Source organism: Marmota flaviventris, chromosome 2, assembly GCF_047511675.1.
Source record: "Marmota flaviventris isolate mMarFla1 chromosome 2, mMarFla1.hap1, whole genome shotgun sequence".
Classification (NCBI taxonomy): domain Eukaryota; kingdom Metazoa; phylum Chordata; class Mammalia; order Rodentia; family Sciuridae; genus Marmota; species Marmota flaviventris.
Window position 1 is genome coordinate 183,178,956 of NC_092499.1, and position 12,636 is coordinate 183,191,591.

The following is a 12,636-nucleotide window of genomic DNA, read 5'->3' on the forward strand; positions in this document are numbered from 1 at the left end:
GAAGGGGAGGGAGCTGTGTTCTAAGCATCTATATATAGTATCAGGAAATGGTAAAATCTTTTGCGTTAGAGTGTAGCATGTCAAGATGTTGAATACATGTTTAAACCTACAGGATAAACTCTAATATAATTGTAAAGGGATATCTACCTAACAAGTTCATCAGGCAGTAAAAATGGAATAAAAATTTTGATTAATCCAAAGGAAGACAAAAATGAGGAAAAAGCAAAACTGATGAGCCAAACAGAAAACAAACACTAAGAGGGCAGACAGAAGTCTAACTAGAACAGGAGCTACACTAAGTCAGTTTCTCAGCAGTTATACTATTAACATTTTGGGCTGCATAATCATCCGTTGGTGGAAGGCTGTGCTGTGTGCATTGTAGGCTACTTGGCAGCTTCCTTGGCCTTGAGCATTTGGCCATGCATATATCCACAAGATGCCAAAAGCACTCCCCCAGGGCTAACAACCAAGAATGTCTCCAGCCAGGGCCAAGTATCTTGTGGAGCCCAAATACTGCCCCTGGAAAAGAACCATTGGTAAAGTCAAAATAATTTCAAGCAAAACCCCAGCAGGACTTCCGTAACATGATTCTAAAATGTTATGGAAGTGTAAATGACCTAGAGTAGCAAAGATAATCCTGAAGAAGAGGAAAGAAATTAGAAAATTTATACTATTTCATTTCAGAATTGACTGTAAATGTACAATAATTAGTGTGTAATTGGCATAAAGAAAGATAAATGGATTATTGGAGAATAATACAGTCCAGAAATAGAACTACATATAGAACAGAGCTCAAATCTAGGTCAACACATCTGACAAAGGTAACAATGAAATGAAGTGAGAGAAAGAAGAGTCTTTTCATTTAGAGGTGCCACATCATCCAGCTATCCATATGAAAAATACTTAGTAGTCACCAGAGCATACCTAACCTTGTATACACTATGTTTCTTCCTATACATACATGTCTATGATAAAGTTATTAATACACTAAGCATAGTAAGAAATTAGCAACAATAATCATGACACAGAACAATGATAACAATATACTAGAGTAAAAATTATGTGCGTGTGATCTCTCTTTATTAAAGAGTCAAGACTAATAATGTTTTTGGACCATGGATAGCTAGAGGTAACTGAAACCATAAAAACCAAAACTGCAGATAAGGATGACGGTGTGTGTGTGTGTATTTTTGAGTGCATTCATGCATGTGTCTTTCTCTGTCTAGATTTCATCTCATATCAGATTTAAATGTGAAATGGAAAACAAGAAAGCTTTCCAAAGAAAACAGAGGAGAACATTTTTGTGAGCTTGCAGTAGGCAAAGATTTCTTAAACAGGATATAAAAACAGGATACAGAAAAGGAAAAAAATTGGCCAGGTGTGGTAGGGCACACCACAGGTACTCAAGAGATTGACGGGAAGATTATAAATTTAAGGCCAGACTGCAAAATTTAGTGAGATCATGTCACCAAAGAAAATATAAAAAGGGGTCTAGAGATACAGCTCAAAGATAGAGCACTAGCCTAGTATGCATGAGGCCCTGGGTTTAATCCCCAGCACTGAAAAGAATCAAAAAACTGGATAACAATAAAAATAAGAACTGTTCAGCAAAACACACCATTCTGAGGATGAAAAAGCAACCTACAAAGTCAGGAAGATGTTTGCTGTATATTTAACAAAATGCTCATATCCGAATATATAAAATATTTTAGAAATAAACCATTAAAAAAAAATAACTCAGCAGAACTATGGAGAAGGACTTGCACAGATCTATAACAGCAAAGGATATACAAATGCTAGTACACACAGAAGGCTATTCAACATCATGAGTCAGGAAAATTCAATTCAGAAGGGCTAAATTGAAAAAATAAAGGAAAAAAAAAAAGGAAAGGAAAATACTAGACGTTAGCAAAGATATGAAGCGACTAGAACTCTCAGTACTGGTTGATGCATAAACTGGCATGATTACTTCAGGAATTCTTTTGCGGCACCTGTTAGTCTAAAGGTACATATAGGTGTGCTCTATGATCTAGCCATTCCACTCTTTGATATATACCCAACAGAAGATGAATAGTTTCTCAGAAGATGTGTTCTAGAATACACCATCACAATCACCCTTTAGGGAGGATACTCAAATGCCATCTACAGTAGAATGGATATTGTGGTATATTCTCTCAATGGAATGTTAAACAGATGAAGATTTATCACAGAGATCTTCTAAATAATGGGTTAAGGCTCAGAAATATATAAACCAGATTTCTGTAAGAAAGACAGTATAACACATTGCTACTTTCTTATAACTATAAAAGGCAATCATATAGCTTTATGGGATGGCCATGAAATCATACTTGTGTGACAATACGTCAATTACAGAAGGAACTGTCTGAAGATTTAGAGCCTTATGAGTCCTAGATTCTACTCCTATAAAGTGCAACCCTGATTATTTAAAGTGGCACTGCTGTGAAGTGTGATGTTTCTATAGCTAACATCAACAGGGTCTTCTGGCCCAAAAGTGATACTGGGATAGGGCCTGCAGAACAAGCTCACTCCAGGTAAATAGAGAAAATGCTTAAGAGTTTAAGCATTAATGCTTAAGATAATAATTGAAAAAGCATGAATGCGCAGTTCTAGGCTGTTCCCCCTTTCTAGTTTAATGTACCCGTGTGGTCTTGGGAAGCAGCCACTGCAGGGGTGGCAGAAGAGACCTGCAACTAGAGAGCAGGCAATCCTCTTCCCCTGCTCCCCATCTCTCGGTCTTGTCACCAGATGAGCTATGTAAGATCACAGTGTACAGGTGGTGGAGACAAATGGAACACTCTGTACAGGACAAGGTGTAATACTTTAAAGACATTTAAAGGATAGATGGTGGATCAAAGGTACATATACTATTATCACACAAGCAAGAAATGAAAAGGATGGGGAAGAAGTGCAAAAGGAGTTTGGAAATAGAATGAACACCAACAGAGAAGCTCTCAGGAGGAAGGAGGATCCCTGCTGGAGTGGGAGGACTATATGCGTGGGGCTGGGCAGAAGGGCTGCTCAAAGCAAAAGGCCTGTCACAAGCACTGCCCAGAAGGGAGAAAACTCACAGCACCTACTGAAGAGACCACAGAGATGCTTCACCCTGGAGTGACATTCTCATGCAAGCGCATGCTGGGAGCTTTGCACTCACTGTTCCTCCCATCTCCCATGGCTTGCTCCTTGCCTCGCACAGTGCTTTGCTCAAAGGTGACTTTCGAGCGAGGCCCACCCTCTCACCTCTCCACCATGACACTCCCTATCTCCTTTCTCTGCCTTTCAAGTTTTTCTTAGTGTCACCTGTCAAACCAGATTATCCACCTGTTGGTTTCCTCTCTCCCTTCACTCAAACATAGGCTCTAGGAGGCAGCGATTCTTTGTTTGACTGGCTTGTTTATTGTTTCTGGCACAGAGCAGTTATTCAATAAATATTTGTTGGACTAGTGGCCATAACCCAAGATCTGGTTCTCTCATTTGTAGGATTTTGATGCCAGCTATGTCTGAACTGCATTCTTCAGCTACTCGCCACATTAGTCTTCTCTTGGGGTCAATTATTCCTGCAGATAACTGATCTCATCAATCAGGGGAGAACCTCAATATATTCATTTTGGAGGGCAATCACAATTCTAGATTTTGGCTGTATGGTAGCTCACTTTTAGGCTGTTTCCAGAACAGGAAACATCATGAGTTCAGAAATCTTTTGATATGATTTCTAGTCTGGACTCTTGCAGTAACTGGTTACATGATTTCCACAAATTTTGGTTCCTTCAACAAAAAATAAACTTGATAGATGATTTACAAAACTTCTAATTCCAAATGATTAGTCTATGAAAAGGAAGACTGGGTTTAGGATCTCAGAGATAGAACTTCAGACATTAGAATTGCCAACACAAGTTCTTGAGTAGGAGGAAGAGAATATATTTTTTGTTTTTGCTGAAAAAGTCCATCATATGCCAGGCATTTGCTAGGTATTTTATGTACATAAATTCTTCATCCAAGAGCTGAGAAGCCCAAGGATCAGAGAAGTTAAGAGATGTACACATGGCAAGCAGGTGTCAGTCAAGGGATTCACCTCAAGCCTGACTGAGTATAAAGACCATGTGTGTTCTTACCACTACCAGAACCTCCTGCTTGCCTGTTTTTTTTTTTTTTGTTTGTTTGTTTGTTTTTTGCGGTAGTTGGGTGGTACTGGGGATGGAAGTCAGGGGAATGCTAACACTGAGCGACATCCCCAGTCCTTTTTATTTTATTTTGAGATAGGTCTCATTATGTTGCCCAAGCTGGCCTCAAACTTGAGATCCTCCTGCATCAGCCTCCCAAGTAGCTGGGATTCCAGTTGAGCACCATGTCACTTGGCTATTATCAGAATCAAGGAGTAACGATTAAGTACAGATTTCTGGGCTGCACACCAAATCTGCTGAATCAAAATCTCTTTTAAGGGGGGCAGGTATACTTGGGAATCTATGATTTTAAAAGTGCACAAGGTCAGTGTGATGAACATCCAGGGGCAGGAATCCTGAAAGGTGTACAGTCGACACAGGCTCTCCATTCTCAAGAACAGGCACCTGGTGATGAAAGGGGGACTTGTCCTTGTTCAGTACTCCACCTGGCAGTAGAGCTGAGTATGCTAGAGGACTATAGTCTTTGGTTATTTCCCCATCTCCCCCAACAAATGGCACATTCTTAGAGCTGCAGCTTTCTGTGCTGTTCCCCTGCCCCCGGTACAGTGTCTGCCAGGCAGTTCCCACCCACTCACTGTCTAGTAAGTAAGTAAAAGAAATAATAGGAAGAGAAGCCCAAGGATCAGAGAAGTTAAGAGATGTGCACATGGTAAGCAGGTGTCAGACGTTAACCCTTCAGCATTCTCAGGTTTTGTTGCTTCCTACCCAGCCTTCTACCTAGAAATGTTTCTTTAGCATATACTATGTGCCATACACAGTGCTAAACTCTTGAAGAATGAAGGGAGATGAAGGTTCACCACAGGGATTTGCCCTGCAAAGGGGAGATTTCTGCAGAACACCAAGTACACATACAAGAATGTGGAGGCTCAGCAATCACTCTCGGCTCACTTCGTACTTCATTTACTCCTGTCCTCTGAAGAATACTTATGAAACTGTGCCTTGTGATACATGAACATTACGTGCCCATCCCCTTCACAACACAAGAAGTTCTTTGGCAAGTAATATATTCTACAAAAGTAGTTTTTAACTTAGAAAATAATGTGCATTGAAATATATATGGTAAATCCCCATTCTTCAACCCCCACTTATGCCCTGGCATTAGAAACGGGCATAAACTCTCCAAGTGACTAATAAGTGCACGTGTATGTTTATTTTCTTTATTAACAGTTAAATATTTATATGAATAAAATTCTGTTTATATATATATATACACATATACACATGAACACAGATATAGAGAACTTCTGCTTCTGGGGAGATAGAATAGAAACCTACCTTTTCTTAAGCTGAACCAAAAGATATAAAACAAACATAAGACAACTCTGAAAGGCAGAGGCAGGGAAGGAAACCGGTGAGGGTTCTCAGGACCCGAAGAATGACGGGGTACTAAGTAACCTGGGTTTTCTTTCTGCCTACAGATCCTCACCTTGAGCTGAAGAAGCACCAACAAGGGCAGGGACAAAAAGCCCAGCGCAACCTGTGCTCCCGAGCTAAAGGGCTGGAAAGGGCAGCCTGGCAAGACAATAAGATTTTGGACAACACTGTTCCGCTCCAGTCAAACACTAGAGGAAGTACAACGGCTGGCCCTGCTCACCCCAGCAAACGCCGACTGAGGCATCTAGACTTCCACTCCTGTGAGGGTGTGATGAGGTGCTCCCAACACGCCCTCAGGGGTGGTATCTAAGAAGGCCAAGTAGGAGGAGGAATGCCAACCCCACCAGCTCCAGAATGAGCCCTTCCCAGTCCCACATCATCCCGAACAATATACTGTTAGTTGGGCCACACAGGGAGCCTAAATTGCCATACCCACTCAGCAAGAAGGTACCTTTCTTACTCCTTACCAACGACGTGTCAGAAGAGGCCTAGTGACAAGTCAGGACCATCACCATTGCCCAGTGGTGACAAGGAGACCCCACCACAGTGTAAGTGGAGACTAAGTGGGAAGCTGAACACCCACCTCCAACCAGCAGTAACAGGGAGCTCTCCTTGGGTGCTGATGGAGGCTGAGTGAGGAACCTGGACTCTCTTTTTCCATTTGGCAGTAATGAAACAGACTACCCTCCTACTGGAGAGGAAAGCTATAAGGGAATTCCAGTCAACAGAAGACTTAAATACAATCTGGAGTCTCAGAACATTATATACAAATGTCCAGGTTCTAGTGGGGAAAAAAAAATCACCCATCATACCCAAAACAGGAAGAACTCATACTGAATGAAAAGGACAGTCTTAACAACTATCAACACTAAGATGACAAAGATGTTAGATTTGATTAACAGATTAAAGCAACCATGATTAAAATATTTCCATGAAGACTTATGAACATGCTTCAAACAAATGAAAAAATTGAAAACCTCAGCAGAAATATAAGATATAAAGAACAAAGGAAATTTTAATTGAAAATTCATTACAAAGAAAAAGCTCAAGAGAATGAGTTCAACAGTAGAGTGAAAGGGACAGAAGAATGTATCTAAGGGCTAGAAGATTGAATAACAGAATTTCCCAGATTGCTGAGTGTGGCGGCACACATCTGCAGTCCCAGCTACTTGGGGGTCTGAAGTAGGAGGGTCACAAGTTTAACGTCAGCCCGGGCAACTTATCAAGACTCTGTCTCAAAAAACACAAAGGACCACATCCCTGGATGTGGCTCAGTGGCAGACAAACACACAAATGAAATAAACAAATAAAAAACAGAAGCTCAGGGGCCAGTGGGACTATGGCAAAAGTAAGAACCTCAGAAGGGAAGGAGGAAGAAGTCAGGGTGAACAAGTGCTTAAAACAAATAATCGTTGAAAAATCTATTTGAAATGCTAAGTGAACCCCAAATAATATAAACTTAAAGAAATTTACAAAAAGACACATCATTAGATTTCTGAAAACTAATGACAAAAAAAATCATGAAAGCAGAGAAAAATAATATCTTGCTTACTAGGGAAAAATAATTCAAATGATAATAGATTTCTCATGAGAAACCATGTAGGTCAGAAGGAAGTTGCTTAGTAATTTTCAGGTGCTGAAAAGAAAGAGGACTGTCACTGCAGAATCCTAGGGATGGCTAAACCAGTGTGGTGGCACATGCCTGTGATCACAGCTGCACAGGGGGCGGTGGCAGGAGGACCACACGTTTGAGGTCAGTCTGGGCAATTTGGGAAGAACTTTTCTCAAAACAACAACACACACACACACACACACACACACACACACACACACAGCTAAGGAAGTTCTCTGAACAGGAAATTTAGAAAAGAAAGGAATCTTGGAACATCAGGAAGGAAAATGGTAAGCAAAAATATGTGTGAATACAACAGGCTTTCCTTACATTCTTGAGTTTTCTAAATTGTATTTAACAGTTAAAGCAAAAATTATAACGATGTCTGATGCAGTTCTAAATATGTATGCATGAGATTTTAAAATTAATTATAAGTGGAGGGAAAAGAGATACAAAGGGAAGGTTTTTATACTTGACTAGAGCTGGTAAAGGCAAGTTACTAGAGACAGAAAGGGGATAAAAGATAGTGGTTAAAGGGTAAATCTAGTAAGAAGACATAGTAAGACTAAATGGTTAAGCATAAAACAGCCACAAAATGTGTGAAATAACCCCACGCCACGAGAGCCTAACATACATTCAAGTGCACGTTGAACATGTACAAAGAGAGACCATATGCTCAGCCATAAAACAAACCTCAACAAATTAAAAAAAATTATACAGAATGTTCTCCAACTTCAAAGGAATCAAGGCTGGCATTACTAACAGAGAGATAACAGGAAAATCTCCTAACATCTAGAAACTAAATAATCTATGGAACAAAAAGGAAGTTTAAGGGAAACAACCAAAAATACATAGAAATGAATGAAAATGAAAATATAACATTTTATCAAAATCTGTGCAAAGAGATACAGCCAAGCTGAGAGATATATTTACAGTATTAAGTCATATATTATAAAAAGAAAAAGGTCTCAAAACTAAAATCCAAACTTTTACCTCTCAAGAACCTAGAAAAAGAGCAAAATAAACCTAAAGCAAATAGAAGGAAGGGAATAATAAAGATCAGATCAAAAAATTAATGACATTGGGCTGGGGATGTGGCTCAAGCGGTAGCGCGCTCGCCTGGCATGCGTGCGACCCGGGCTCGATCCTCAGCACCACATACAAACAAAGATGTTGTGTCCACCGATAACTAAAAAATAAATATTAAAATTCTCTCTCTCTCTCTCCCTCTCTCACTCTTTAAAAAAAATTAATGACATTAACAGAAAATAAAGAACATCAATGAAATAAAAACCTGGTTCTTTGAAAACATCAGTAAAATAGACAAACTTCTAGCAAGATTGGTAGAGAGGGGCTGTGGCTGTGGCTCAGTGGTAGCATACATGCCTGACATGTGTGAGGCACTGGGTTTGAGTCTCAGCACTGTGCATAAATAAATAAAATAAAGGTCTATCAATAACTAAAAAAAAAAAAATACTTAAAAAAATTGGTGGAGAGGGGAATGAGTTAGAGAGAAATAGGAATATCATAAATTACTAATATCAGTTAAACATTTAACTAAGATCAGTTAAAAATTTTCAATATGGAATACCACCAATAACTTTTTATTTTTTTGGTACAGGGGACTGAACTCAGAAGCACTCAACCATTGAGCCACATCCCCAGCTCTATTTTGTATTTTATTTAGAGACAGGGTCTCACTGTCTTGCTTAGGGTCTTGCTAAGTTGCTAAGGCTGGCTTTGAACTCACAATTCTCCTGCTTCAGCCTTCTGAGCTACTGGGATTATAGGTGTGTGGCACCACTGCAGGCCCATCAATAACTTTAACTTTTAACATATATTTGACAACTTAGATTGTATTAGTCTGCTTTTTGTGACTTTTAATGAAATACCTGAGCAAGCTACTTAAAAAAAAAAAAAAGGTTTATTTTGGCTCATAGTTCTGGAAGGTGCAAGGTCTAGGAGTTTCATCAAGTGACAGCCTTCTTGCTGGCAGAGTTCTTGAGGTGGCACAGGGCAAGAGGCAGGGAGTGTATATTTGTGTGTGCTCTTGTCCTCATTTTATGAAGCCACTTCAATTATGGGTCACCTCTCTAATGACCTTAAATAATCCTAATCATTTCTCAAAGGCCTCACCTCTAAATTTCACAGTCAGATTGTCTACCTTCCTAATGCCTCAGAGAGGAATTAAATTTCACATGCAACCTTGAGGAACATTCAGACCATATCTAAGCGGTATCTATTTTGTATAAACAAAATGGCTAAAACACAAACTACCAAAATCTACACATTAATTTGTCATTTAAAACTCCACGTGACAGAGGTGGCAGGAGAAAAAGAATGAATATGAAAATGAATCTCTAGGCCAGACGGTTTCATTGGCAAATTCTACCAAAAATTTAAAGAAGAATTAGCACAAATTCTGCACAATCTCTTTTAGAAAAAGAAGAGGAATAAACACTTTTCAAATCCTTTTATAAAGCTACTATTATAGTACCAAAATCAAAGACAATACAAACTTTTTAAACTACAGATCAATTTCCCTCATGAATACGGATGCAAAAATCCTAAACAAATTACCAAGAAATAGAATTCAGAAGTATAAATAAAAAGAATTATATACTATGACAAAGTGAGGTGTGTAAGGATTTCAGGATGCGAGACTGGCTCAAAATCTGAAAATCAACCAGTATAATCAATATTAAAAGGCTTAAGAAGAAAAGTTACATAATCATACCATCTTCATTTTCCAGACTTCTTAATGTTGATAAGTCCTAGGACTCAAGTTTTTTCTGAACTTATTTCTCCTTATGACATCCACATTTTTCTCTCTAGCCCAGAGCTCTCCCTTGCACACCAGAATCATAAACACAATTGCTTCTTAGGCCCCTATGTATGCAATCGACTCTCTGTATCCATGGGTTCCACATCCATGGATTCAACCGTAGATCAAAAGCATATAAAGGAAACAAAACCCCAAACATGTAGACTTTCCCATCATTATTCCTAAAAAATACAAAATAATAACTATTTACATAGCACTTACATTGTATTAAGTACTCTAAATTACCCAGAGATGATTTAAACTATACAAGAGGACATGTGTAAGGATATATGCAAATACTGTGCTATTTTATATGAGATTTGTTATCAGAGGAGTTTGGCACCTGCCAGCGGGTGGGGGTGTCCTAGAATCAATGCCCTGAAAATACTGAGATATTGTACTTGGATAAATTTCCAGCTGGATATGTCCAAATCCAAACTCTTGCTTTTACTCCCCAAACCTGCTCTTTATGCAACTCAGTAACTGGGAGCTCCATGCTTATGGTTGCTCAGGCTAACACCCGTAGATGATTTATTAAACTCTTGTCTCTCACCGCACCCCATATCCAGCAAATCCTGTTATGTCTTCCCTAAAATATTCCCAGAATCTGTCCCTTTCTCACCACTTCTATGTGGCTTGAGTCATCCTTTTACCTGGGTTATTACAACTGACGACAAACTGATGTTCCCGCCTCTCTTGTACCATGACTATTTTCTCCCTAACAGATACAATGCTCCTCCTTTGTTCCAAACTGTCCAGTAGATTCACCTTTCATTCAGAGTAACATGTAAGTCTTTTATACAAATGTTCCTATCACGTGTGGTTTACTTTTCTGGGCTCATTTCTAACAATTCTTCTGGTTCCAGCCTTACTATCCTTTCTGTTCCTCCAAAAAAAAAAAAAAAGCAAAATAACAACAACACACAAACAAACAAAACGAACAAACAACCCAACAATTAGTCTAAAAGTTGGGTTTTCCTCTGCTTGGAAGGATAGCTTTTGGCTTGTTCTCTCATTTCTTTCAGGATCTGATCAGTGAGGCCCCTTCTTACAAGCATATACAATAGACTCCTGTCTGCCCACACATATACATTCTTTATCTCCTTTACTCTCCATTTTATTCAATGCCCTTATCATTTCCTGACTCATATATTTATTTTTCTATCTTCCCCAGTATAAAGCAAGCTTCTAAAGATATGGGTATTTTGCCTGCCTACAAGAGTGCTTGTCTGAAGCACCTAAGTCTTTAGGTGCTCAAAAATTATCTGTTGAATGAACCACTGGCTCAGGAGTGAAGAATTTGGGATCAGACATCAGATAACCTTGATTGACTCTTGGCCCTGCCATTTCCTAGCTGTGCCTAAATAACCTTGGCTAGGTTACTTATCCATGTTTTATGCTTTCTCTTATGTCAAATAGTGATAATAATCCCCACCACACAGGACTGTTGTAGGGGCTAAGTGGAAGAATTTATGTAATGCACTGAATACACATAATTTGGTTTAGAAGCATGTAGTATGTGACGATGTTATTTAATATTGAAGGAAGTCTACATATGGACTCAAAAGCTGTACTTGATGATGACTACATATTGACTGTGATTTTAGGTTATTCACCTCTTTATTAACTCAAGTGCTAGAGTTAAAATGATGGCTAAGATGGAGTCTGTTCCCTCAAATCTTAGTTACAGGATCTTGGGTAGGCATGACGTCTCTGAGCCTCATTTGTTATACGGGAGAGAATATAATACCTGCTTCATAGCTTTGTTGTTAGGATTAAATGAGTTACTGTGTGAAAACAGTGTCTAGCACACAGCAACCTGTGGATGTTAGCTCCGAGTATGATGATTCTGGTCTGAAGAAGGGATATAAGCATACAAGCCAAGAACAACAATACCTAAGAAAGCACAAAAACAGAAGCAACTAGAACAATATTTCCTAAATTGGGACCAGCCCTCAACTAGGAAATTCAATGATGATTAGGAAATTTTAAAATTCTGTCTATGAAAACCTTCTACTATCCCTGTAGTAGTGGGGGGAAAAAATTCTCTGATCTGATAACCGGAATGTAATAAGTCAAAAAAAAAAAAATATATATATATGGTAAGGATTTAAAATCTCCAATACTGTGTCCCCAGCGAGGTCAATGGACGCCCTGGGAGGGCAAGGGAGGGGAGGGTGCACGTAACTCCCTAGAGGGGAAACCAGTTAAGGGCAGAGGGCCCAGAGGGTGTTTGATGGGGGCAGTGCGGTCACAGGCCGAATGTCAGGACTGGACATTAAGGGGTCATCTGGAAACTGAGTGGGGGCTCGCCGGGTGAGAAACAGCCAAGGCGTGGAGGCACGTGGGTGTCCTGGAAGACCCAAAGAGCAGCTTTCTGGGGGGCGGCCTGAGAGCTGGACACATACGGAGGTGCGGCCCGGGGCCTGCCACGTGAGAAATAAGCCCCCTTCCCACACCCAGGTCACGGCCTCTCGGCCTCATAGTCCTCTCACGATTCCCTTCCAAGGGCTTCCTTCTGCTGGGCTCCCTCTAGTTCCCGCCACTCTTCCCTTACCTCGTCTTCCAGTCTTTCCCTCACTCTCCCGCCTCTAGAGCCCCGCCGGAAATGACGCGCTAAGTAGGGC

General features: G+C 39.9%; 1 protein-coding gene across 1 annotated transcript in view; it reads right to left on the reverse strand.

Annotated features, from left to right (window-relative positions):
- Positions 1-12,611, reverse strand: part of Tti1 (TELO2 interacting protein 1) — a 46,781-nt gene extending 34,170 nt beyond the window's left edge. Inside the window, exon 1 of the mRNA XM_027945258.3 lies at positions 12,567-12,611. The gene's annotated coding sequence lies outside the window, so the exon portion shown is untranslated. The remainder of the gene's footprint in view (positions 1-12,566) is intronic.
- Between the last annotated feature and the right edge of the window lie 25 nt (positions 12,612-12,636).